The sequence below is a fragment of the Panthera pardus genome, unplaced genomic scaffold, assembly GCF_024362965.1.
Source record: "Panthera pardus isolate Hobbes unplaced genomic scaffold, ASM2436296v1 HiC_scaffold_17, whole genome shotgun sequence".
Taxonomy (NCBI): Eukaryota; Metazoa; Chordata; class Mammalia; order Carnivora; family Felidae; genus Panthera; species Panthera pardus.
In genome coordinates this window covers 113,972,455-113,981,840 of record NW_026526732.1, presented here as the reverse complement: position 1 = coordinate 113,981,840, position 9,386 = coordinate 113,972,455, and the positions used below count along the sequence as shown (strand labels likewise).

General features: G+C 50.5%; 1 long non-coding RNA gene across 2 annotated transcripts in view; it reads left to right on the top strand.

The window, feature by feature from the left end:
- Nucleotides 1–3,835: 3,835 nt before the first annotated feature.
- Nucleotides 3,836–9,386, top strand: part of LOC128777702 (uncharacterized) — a 159,135-nt gene continuing 153,584 nt past the window's right edge. For both annotated transcript variants that reach the window (XR_008423027.1, XR_008423026.1), the window contains exons 1-2: nt 3,836–4,079; nt 5,812–6,066. This is a non-coding gene — a long non-coding RNA (uncharacterized LOC128777702). The remainder of the gene's footprint in view (nt 4,080–5,811; nt 6,067–9,386) is intronic.

Here is a 9,386-nt window from a genome sequence, read left to right as displayed (position 1 = left end):
GAATACAACTGAGTATAGTCCTACCTCTCCACGTGAGGAAGCTGGAGAATTTTTCTACCGATGCCCTGGTTCCCCGAGGACCAGTCCGAGCGGCATTAACTGCCTGGCGCAATTCTTGGCCTGTCCACCCGCACTGGCAAAGTGGGGTCTGGCAGCCCGTGGAACCTCTTCAATGAAGAAGTGGAGAAGGGAGAGAATTGCAGAAAGATGCCATTGGCCTGCTAATGGGAAGCCGGTGACATAGGGGTGGCCCCAAATGGAGCTCCAACACTGCCAGAGCAGAGGATACTTGAGTTTCTTTTAAGTTTTTGTTTTTTTGGGAGGGAGAGGCGGGGGGGGGGGGGGGAGAGAGAGAGAGAGAGAGAGAGAGAGAGAGAATCCCCAGCAGGCTCTGCACTGTCAGCACAGAGCCTGTCGTGGGGCTGGAACTCATGAACCATGAGATCATGACCTGAGACCAAGAGTCAGAGGTTAACTGTGCCACCCAGGCTCCCTAAGGATACTTGAGTTTCTAAGCCCATTTGCTGAGACATCTATCCATCTTTAACTCTAGACACTAATTTTTTTAAACGTTTGTTTCTGAGAGAGAGTGCGTGCATGCCAGTGAGTGTGCACGCGGGGGAGGGGGAGAGAGAGAGGGCGACACAGAATCCGAAGCAGGCTCCAGGCTCTGAGCTGTCAGCACAGAGCCTGACGGGGGCTTGAGCCCACGGGCCTAAGATCATGACCTGAGCCGAAGTAGGATGCTTAACCGACCGAGCCACCCAGACTCGCCAATGCTAATTAACTTAAAAAATATATTAGGGGCACCTGGATGGCTCTTCAGTTTAGCTACAGGCTTTGACTCAGGTCATGACCTCATAGCTCCTGAGTTTGAACCGCACAGGGCTGTCTGCTGACAGCACAGGGCCCGCTTCAGAGCCTCGGTCCCCCTCTCTCTCCCTGTCCCTCCCCCCAGCTCACTCTTGTGCGTACTCTCTCTCTCTCAAAAATAAGTAAACATTAAAAACATTTAAATGTGGTGGCATATGAGAAAAGAACAGCATCTTTTTCAAAGGCAGCAGTGGCTAGGCCATATACAGTGTGGCCCAGGTGTGGGCTTTATTGTTGGGATGGGGGAGCTCTGACCTGTTAAGGACCAAAATTGTCTGGAGAAATCCCCCGGTTCCAAAGCAGGTTGGGAAAGAGAAGTAACTGCAAGAGCTGACAGGAGTGTTTCCTGAAGCAGGGAGAAGGCCTTCCCAAGGCCTTCCTGACTTTTCACCCAGCCTTTATCCCGCAGTCCTGGAGAAAAGGGAGAAACAGGTATTTTCAAAGGATTGGTCATGTTTTAATAGGTTCAACGAGTACAACTGTAACAGTAAGTGGGGGGTTGGGTGGTATTTGGAAGTTCCAGAATATCTTAGTTGATCTACCCTACGACAAGTATTTCGGAAAGGCCGCGGAAGAGAATGGTCTCCAAGTCCTGACTTCTCATTATTTTCCAAGCAGCTCCCTGATGATAGCGAAAAGTAAGGGTTTGTCTGGGGATGGGGGTGGGGGGTGGGGGGTGGGGTGGGGTAGACTTCTAAAAAGAGAATTCTGGAAGTCATCGTAATTAAACAAAGAGGAAAAACGTGCCGGACAGGAGCCAGGGAGGGGTGGGGGTGGGGGTGGGGGTGAAGCTGCGGTGCGTTGGGGATTCCCGACCGAAGACGAGGCTTCTGGGCTGGGAGCAGGCGAGCGGCGGGGCGCGGGGCTGCGTGAGCGGGGCGCACAGGTGCCCGCGCTGCCCGCAGGTGGGGAGGCCTCGCGGCTGCCCGCTGGGCTCCCCGGGCGGGACGGGGCGCGCGGGAAGTCACCCTGGCGCTTGCTCCCGTCCCCCCCCCCCCCCCCCCCCCCGGCCTGATGCCGCCGCCCGGCGCCTTCCCCGCGCCCGCTTCTCCGCGTGCCGCCTCCTGGCTGGGGACCCCGCGGCCCCGCGCTGCCCGCACCCCGGCCGCACACACTCGTTTCGTTCTCCCCAGGCAGCCGGGCACGACGCGTGCTCCTGCCGCCCGGGCCCCGTGGGCAGCCGAGCGCGCGGGGCTGCGACCTCGCGGCCGCGCTCGCCGTCCCGGAGGGGACGAGGGGGAGGGCATCTCCCGCCCCCCCCCCCCGGGTGCGACCGTCCCCGTTTCTGCCTCCGACCCCCGCGCCGCGCGCGCTAACTCTGGGGGAAGTTGTTGCAAAGTTTCCTAGAGCCGCGTGCAGGCGCAGCCCGGGGCGGGGTGCGGACGCGGGGAGGCGAGGACAGGCGCTCCTCGCGGCGGCTTTGTTCTGCTCCGGGGGAAAGACCTGGCGAGGAGTCGCCGGGCGGGCACCGGGACCGCCAGCCGCGGCATTCCGGCCCCAGCAGGGGCTCTTGGCTCCCGGCGCCCTCCTTCGGGCGGCCCCTAGCCCCCAGCCCCACGGCGACCCTGCGCCCAAGTCCCCAAACCTCCTTCCATCCCCCCAAACTTCACCTACCCGCCCGGACCCCACGTCTGGGGTGGGGGAGGAAAGGTGCGCGACGGGCCGGATGCCTCCAGACGAGCGGGTGTCGGCTTTGGAATGTTTGGGGCTTGTTCCTTCGCCCCAGAAACTGCTTCCCCACGCGGCCCCCCATCCTCTCCCATTTCCCCCACCTCTCGGCTTTCCTCTTCAATTCTAGTGAAACCTAGAAGAAAAATTAGCGCTGCTCAGAGTCCCCCAGAGAGCCAGCGCGGCGGCCCGTGGTGGGGATTGAGGGTCTAGGGATGGGGCGAGGTGAGGAGGGGGTCCCCGGTTCTGGAGGCCGGGGGACGACTGGTAAAGGGCCTGGGGACGGGTCTGCAATTGCGCCGGGCCCGAGACACCTGAATTGCCGGGGGCAAGGCAACGGGTGAGGGGACGCAGAGAGGGGATGCTCGGACGGTACGAGCCGCGCCAGGGGGTCTAGAGGATGGGGAGGCGGCGAGGGCCCCCGAGCCTGACCTTCGGGACGAGGAAGCTTGTGCAGGAGGGAAGGGAGCCGGTGGGGAGCGCGGGGCTCCAGGGTCGTGGGGAGCACGGCCGTCCCGAGAGTCCCGCCGTCGCGCTTTGAGGTTGGGGAAGTTCGGGGTCTGGGAAGTGGGCGCGATGCTCCAGGTGGGAACCCGCCCTCCGGGTCCCTGGACCGAGTTGTGCAGCGCCTGCAGCAACAGGTAACCCCGAAGGGTGGAGGCTCCGGGGGCACCCCGAGCTGGCTTTGTCCTGCAGATTAGAGGGCTCTCCTAAGGGACAGCGCTGGGGTGGGAGGGTGGGGTAGGCGAGGTTAAAAAAAAACAAACAACAAACGCTTGGGGCCCCCCTTTGAATTGTCGGGGAGTGTGGGGTGCAGGACCGTGAATCCGAGTAGAGGAACCGGGATGGAGAAGCCTGGGGTGCGCCCCACCTCCGATTGCGTAAATGCCTTTATCTCACGGGGTTGACCCCCTACCCTTTGCATCTCGTCTCCCGGGACGCCGGGAAACTGACAGAAACTCGATGCCAAGTGGATTGTTCACACTGATTGGCAGGGAAAGTGCGAACAAAGAGGTGCGTCCCCCGGAAACAATGATTTTGGAGATTTTCCCCCCCGTAGACTCGTGCGCGCTGGGAAGGCGGGGGATAAAAGGGTGGTGGGCGGGAGGGGCCCGGGCCCGGCGTCTCCCGGGGGGGAAAGTTTCCAGCGAGGTCGCGGGAGGAGAGGGTCGGGACAGAGTTGCGTGGAGCTGGGGACGCAGCCGCCCCGGCCGCCTTGGAGGTTCCCGAGCCGGGCGGGAGATGCGGGGAGAGGGAGGGGGCGGGGAGGGGAGGGGAGGGAGAGAGGAAGAAGGGGTGAGAGGGAGAAACCTGCCGCCGCTCGCCGCCTCTTTGTCTGCTCCGGGACTTGGAACAAAAGGGGGAACTCTGATGAACTCTCTCCTCCCCTCTCCCCCGGACGCCCGGGTATCTCTCCCTCTCGCAACTTTGCCGCCGCGACTTTCTCCGCTGTCGGGCCACACACAAAAGTGTCCGAGCGCCTCGCGGACTGCAGCAAGGGAAATGTCCCTTAGCAGTGCGACGAGGTGGGGACGAAGGTGAGTGGAAATTGTTGTCTTGTTTACCACCCCCCCACCCCCCCCCAAACTCGCCCGGCTCCCCGCCCTTCCGAGGACGGAGGCGTAGTCCGGTGGCGAAGTTTGGCTGGTAAGTTGTGCCTCCTTTCTCTGTTCCCTTCTCTTTTGTTCTTTAGCGAACTTGCACAGAATTGTTTTATTTGTTGATTTTTAATAGGCAGCAGCCAGACAGGCACTTCTCATTAACAGGAGAAGCTGAGGGGGTGGGTGGAGACGGGAGCAAGGGTGTCTAAGGGGGGCATTGCCTCGCTTTCTCCCAGTTGCGCACAAACGGAGTAAACTTGCTGAAATGCATGGGGACACGTCCAGTCTCCCTCCTCCCCACCGCCCAACGCCGCCCTGACTTGGGTCTTGGAAAAGAAAGAGACAAGGAGGTGGGGGGGGGGGTGTGCTTATAAGTTAATTGTCTGCGGAGCGCTGTGCAGTTCCAACGCACAATAGGAAAGCTGCAACAATAGAATGCAGAAGAGGTGTGGGTTGCAGGGGAGTGGACTCTTGAGTTGGTGGCCAAGGGGGTCTAGAGCAAACAGGTAAGAGTTCAGAAAGTTTTCTTCGGGGCTGGGGTAGGGTGGAGGAAGCCACAGGTTACCAGTGTCAGAGATACAGGGATGGAGGGATGGGGCCTGGACCACTAGTTAAGAGTCGGCCATCCTGACTGCCCTTTCCAGTTCCACGACCCACCCGGAATAACCTATGCGGTCCCTGAGATCCAGCCACTATCATCTCTCCAATTTACCCCCCCTCCCCGCCCCCTTTTCATTGTGTTTGAATAGAAAGGGGAACAGGAACCCCCCCCCCCCCCCCAAAGCTCCTCAGACCCAGCAGTCCGCCCAGCCTTTTGTGTTTTAACCTTTTGTTTCTGTCTGCCACGCCCGCCCAAAACAAGGATGGCTGTGGCTGCTTCTGCGGGGTGGACGCACAGCCCGATTCCCTCTGTATTATTTATAAGCAAAGGGAGGCTCCCTGACTTCTCTCCCAAGTAGCTGCACTTTGCAGCCTTTCTAGGTTGGTTCGTGCTCGAGGGAGGTGACCACTCTACAGCTAGTAAACACCTCTAATTACTCTGAGATTTCCTTCAGCACGATCCCACTTCCCCACAAAAGTTGTTTATCTGTCCCGTCCCTTGGTGAGTAGACATTTAGGGACAACGTTGGGAGTTTGTTCCAAGTGGGCAGATGTGTCTGCTAGCTGTTAGGATGCGCTCAGATATTAGGAACGGGTGGAGCAGGCTTCTGGAATTCAACAATGCAAATTTAGGTCATTATCTTCAGGTATGTGTTATGGGATCCTTCCAAATACCAAGGTAACTTATCACCTTCTCCACTTTCCTCTCCTGTCCCCACCCCTGAGTTGGAGGTTTTCCTCACACCCTGGGACTTAACTCACCCGCCTTTTCTTTTCGGGTTGACGTGACAAATGAAACATCAAACTGAGTAGGCTGCTAATAGCTGGAGGAAACACCCAAACACAGTCTATTGTAACTTCTCAAAGTTATGATTTTGCATAGTATTGTATAGAATATCCATTATTTAAAACTTGTAGCTAGAAATGATTTCAGTGCCAACACTTGGTATGTGAAATCTATTACGGGTGCGGTTACGGTGTTTTTTTTTTTTTTTGTTTGTTTTGTTTTAAAGAAACTGAGTACCTAGAATGACTCGGAAACTAACATTAGTTAATTTCAATTGTATAGGCGCAGTTATTGTCATCAGCACCTAGAAAGCATCATTCAGGGCATTGACATCCATACTGCATTGTTCTTACTGGATCTTTCTATCAGTGAACATTATGGAAGTACCAATACAGCATCAAGTTATTCCTGGATGGAAAGTTTTCAAACTTCTTCATTTGGAGTTACTTGAACTTTAGGATGATAGGCTTTTTGACGATGCCTTCCCTATGTGGATTACTACAATTTGATCACTGGGAATTCTCTGCCTCAAAGCAGGTACGTTGCTTTTTTAAAATACTCTACAAGCATTTGTTTTTGGGCTGGTGCCATTAGAGAATTGTCTAGCTGTTGCCTGATCAAAGGGATTTATGACTTTGGATTTCCTCGTTTTGAACTGGTTTTTGTAGGTTCATTTTCATTTGGAATGATGATTTGGGTACTTCTGACGGAACTTTACTAATTTTACAGTGTGTTCTCCAACGTTAGCATACATAATGGATGCGGGTTATAAAGTCACTAAGGAAAGTTATATAACAATGCTGGGTCCAATAAGCACGTGTCCTATTTTATTTGTGATTCATTTTGTTTTTAAATATGGCAGTGGGTATTTATATATTTGCAGAACTTTTGTGGTTTGCAATATTTCTCTTTTACTTCGATATTTCATTTTGGTAAACAAAATCCAAAAGTGACCAGAAATAGATGCATTATGACAGGGAGTCACTGTTAAGTACAAGTTCTATCAGAATGAAACTTGACTGTGTAATAACAACAGAGGCTGGTAAAGTTGTTTAATCTTTATAGTATACGTCAAGTTTTTATAGTGTTCATTAAGAGTCTTATAGTCCTTTTTAAGTCCTTACAATTCATTTTTGTTAATCTCTGTTAGGAAGCAGTTAAAAGTTCACATGAATACTGTTGGTAATAGAAAAAGTAGTTTGATACAGTATTTAATTTCCTTGTTTAGCAGTTGCTTGCCATGGAAAGCGAGAGTTTTCTTTGTTTGAAATAGGTTGATTTGAAATGATTTAAAAGTTGTCGGATTTGATACTCAAAAATGATTCGAGTTCAAGGTGGTTTAAAAGCCTACAGATAGAGAATATCATTGATATATTACTGTATTGGGAAATGTTAAGGTCTGGTCAGAGATGATAATTGGGAATTGGACATCTTTTCATCCTGCTGTAAGTCAAAAAAAATATTGTGATTTGCTTCTTTCTAGTTATGTAAACTTGGGCAAGCTCTAGTTTATTGTCCAATAAAAATGACGGTTAGGTTAAAGAAACTTTAAGAAATCTTTTGGCTTTATGATTTTGTGATTTGTTGGTTGCTCTTGTAATTAAGGTGCATCATCTCTCGTGAGGTTTGTTTTTAAATTGTTGAACAATAGACTTACTGACATGGAAAACTTCATATATATTAATAATTATTTCATATGAATGCTTAGTTCAGGGAGTATTAGTTCAGGAAATACGCTTTACATTTGTAGTAAAATATACTTTCAGCAAAGTTTGCTAGATGAAAATGTCCGATGTCCTCAAACATTTTTAAACAAAAGTTACCTGCCGGCATATTTTCGGGGGAATAAGGAGTGCAGTGTTGTTTCCCGGAAGGTAGTTTACAAAAGTATTACAAAGGTCTAAACTGAGTATGTTTGAATTTGTTCTAATGACCACCCTGAAAGGGGCTCAGACATGGGCTTGGAACGAAACAGATCTGAGTTTGAATCCCAGCCCAGGTAGCTACTCACTGTGATACATTGGCCAGGATATTGATTTCCTTGGGTGTCAGTTTCCTCACTGGTAAGTGGGGATCATAATACTTATCCCATAGAGTTATTGTGGGGAAGATGTTTTTTAAAAGCGTATATGTAAGAAAAAAACTGAAAGAGGGATAAAGACCTGTAAATATATAATAAGAGGTACTATTATTACCTTTCACAATGAATTAGTGGTACCTTGATACTTCCAATGTTCTCTGTTGATTGCCTTACAAGTTTCAAGCCACAGTAACCAAAACTACTTACTGAAATAAGCAGTCAAGTGGGATAGAAGATTTTACACACTCAAGTGTTTTTCTCTAAAAATATGTTCTACCGGGGCTCCTGGGTGGCTCCGTCGGTTGAGCGTCCGACTTCATCTCGGGTCATGGTCTCGCGGTTTGTGAGGTCGAGCCCCGCGTCAGGCTCTGTGCTGACAACTGGGAGCCTGGAACCTGCTGCGGATTCTGTGTCTCCCCCTCTCTCTGCCCCTCCCCTGCTCGTGCTCTCTCTTGCGCTCTCTCTCTCTCTCTCAAAAATAAATAAATATTAAAAAAATGAAAATATGTTCTATTCACCTCTTTTATCAGTTAAATGTGGCTGAATCCACTTCAACAAACACTTATTTGTAAGTCTTACGTGTGTAAGCAAATTGCTGAAGGTTATGGCTTCAACTTGGTATATGTGGCTCTTCCATTTCCTTACAAGTTTCTGTAAATGGACATAATCACACGTGTCTAGAATTAATTTACTCAAATTCTCTATTTTCTTTTTTTTTCAACGTTTATTTTATTTTTGGGACAGAGAGAGACAGAGCATGAACGGGGGAGGGACAGAGAGAGAGGGAGACACAGAATCGGAAACAGGCTCCAGGCTCCGAGCCATCAGCCCAGAGCCCGACGCGGGGCTCGAACTCACGGACCGTGAGATCGTGACCTGGCTGAAGTCGGACGCTTAACCGACTGCGCCACCCAGGCGCCCCTCAAATTCTCTATTTTCAATGCTACTGGTGATGAATAGGCCTAGATATAGTTTAAAAATTTTTGTTCATCCACTTTTCAGCTATAATAGAAAGTGATGGTTCAGTGGTTTCTTGATGGGGAAATCGAGAACTCTAGCACATTTTCTCACATTACTTCTTATGGAATGGTCCTTACTTAAATAAAAAAAACTCTTGTTAGTATAAACAACACTTAGAAGCATAGCGTATCATTGTGTAATAAAGTTTAAAGTCGTGGATTTTCATTTTCGAGATCTGTAATTTAGCAAGACACATTGCCTTCTCTGAGTGATTATTTTTTTTTTTTTAATTTTTTTTTTCAACGTTTTTTTATTTATTTTTGGGACAGAGAGAGACAGAGCATGAATGGGGGAGGGGCAGAGAGAGAGGGAGACACAGAATCGGAAGCAGGCTCCAGGCTCTGAGCCATCAGCCCAGAGCCTGACGCGGGGCTCGAACTCACGGACCGCGAGATCGTGACCTGAGTTGAAGTCGGACGCTTAACCGACTGCGCCACCCAGGCGCCCCATCTGAGTGATTATTTAGTTTGAGGAAGATTATATTCATTTACCCTTAGGATGTTTCTGATGGGACCGTTAAGGTATTGCTTCCTCTCATTTGTAACTCTGGTTGCCTAGAAATGATACTACTAAGGCAAACATGGAATAAATTGATATTAAAATGGAAAAATGTGTCTTTTGAGATACATCCAAAACTTGCTGTTTGTGGACAGCATTGATTTTAAGCATCAGATTAGATAGCATTAATATAGCAACTACTAATAAATTGTAATTACAGAGTTTACAAGATAAGTTCCTTTACATTTTCTTTTTTTTT